We start from the raw sequence: 1820 nt of genomic DNA, 5'->3' as shown, positions 1-1820 counted from the left end.
GCGCGTGTGTGTGATCTCAGGGCAGCGGGGGCAGGTCCCTGCTCTCCAGCGGAGCTTTGCTGGGACTGCTGCACTGATTGGCTTTTAAAGGGCCAGCCGCGTAATCAGTGTCTGCCCCGTTGTGTCCTCCAGCCTTGGCTCCCTCCCTTGCCGTGTTCCATCTTCCTCAGTAAAAGCATTCCTGTTCTTCAGCTTCCCCTAGTCTAATTGACAGGATCCATTGTGGTCTGCCGAAAACTTTTGTTCTTTTTGTCTTTATCCCCCAAATGGGAATGCAAGGCCTATCTTTTTTTTTTTTTTTTAAGATTTTTTTGGACTGATTTCATACAAGGCAGCATTCTACATAAAAGGCAATGGTTCACCCAGGACAGAGAAGCCTACAGGTCCCGGAAGCCAAGCTAGAGCTGGACACCAACCAGAGAAAAGGACCGACGCATCTGGGGCCGGGCACGGGTCAAGAAAACGTACCCACTGAGTTTACAGAGTGGGGTTTTCTTGGGGTTTTGCAAGGGGACCAAAAACAACTCGTAATTTAGCCCTTGCGACAAATCGGAGAACTTGTTACCCAATCTGGGAGCGGAAGTCTGTTGAGGAGGCAGAGTCTACCTCCAATGTCAGCCCTGAGAAGAAGCAGTGATGGTCCCAGCACTGGTGGCCGAGACATCTGGAGGATTGACCTCCCTCTCTGGAGCTTCCAACTCCACTCTCTAGGCAGTGGTTCAGATCCCATGCAGGGACCGTTGCATTTGGGCACGGGAGAGAAGAAGGGGGCTTGGTAAATTGTCACTGGAAAATCATGACAGGGACCTCCATATTTTATGATCATCTAGAGAAGCTGATCTTCACTTCTCAGGATTACTTGACATCAGTCACATGTCATTTTCTCATAGGTGACTTTAGAGCTAAGGGGATATCCATTAGCTTGACTAGTAAAATGCTTTCGTTAATGGATTCTACAAGACATTTTAATATAGATTTATTCTTTGTTCCATATTACACCCTTATCGAGTACAAAAAAATTTAAAAAACCATTCTCAGCCTCAGAGGCACAGATCTCTGTCCAACAGTAATTATCAACAAGGCACTGCTATCTGAGAGCTACCTGTCACGCTAGTTAATTTTGTTCTTCGGGGATGCAGTGTAGCAGGCAGCGCTCCGTGGGCCAGGTCATTCTTGGCATTCCCTCAAGGGGGTGCTTCGTGCTGGAATAGCTCCCCCATGTCTGGAAAAGCGAGCCAGTGCGCGCGCACGGATTGGTTCTCTGCAGTTTGACTCCTCCCCAAGTAACTTGCCTCCTACACTCTTTACATCTTCCCGACAATCCACCTCTTTGGCCGTCTTCCATCTTTTATTTGAACGTCTTTACTTTTGCAATCCGTGCCCGGTTGTAACTGTGGCCTCACCTCTGGAGACTGAGCGTGTTTTGCATGTGGCAGCATCAACAGCTGGAGGAACTGGCTTCGAGTTCCAGCTTCACACATTCTCCCTATGGAGAGAGAAGGGCAAGAAATCTCTTGTGTGAATGCTGAGTTAATTTGACTGGTTTCCAATCTGCGTCTCAGTACTTTTTACGACTCATCGGGCATTCTTATATGCAGCAAAGGTTAAAACATCTCTGCTGATCGGAGTGCCTGGCTGGCTCAGTCCTTGGAGTGGGCGTGTGACTCTTGATCTTGGGGTGGTGAGTTCAAGCCCCACCTTCGGTATAGAACCTATTTTAAAAAATAAAATAAAAATCTCTGCTGGCATCTTAAACTTACACAATGTGATATGTCAATGATAGCTCAACAAAGCTGGAAGAAAAAAAGAGAACCTCTGCT

Source organism: Suricata suricatta, chromosome 1 (genome assembly GCF_006229205.1).
Source record: "Suricata suricatta isolate VVHF042 chromosome 1, meerkat_22Aug2017_6uvM2_HiC, whole genome shotgun sequence".
Lineage (NCBI taxonomy): Eukaryota > Metazoa > Chordata > Mammalia > Carnivora > Herpestidae > Suricata > Suricata suricatta.
This window is presented reverse-complemented; position numbering follows the sequence as displayed.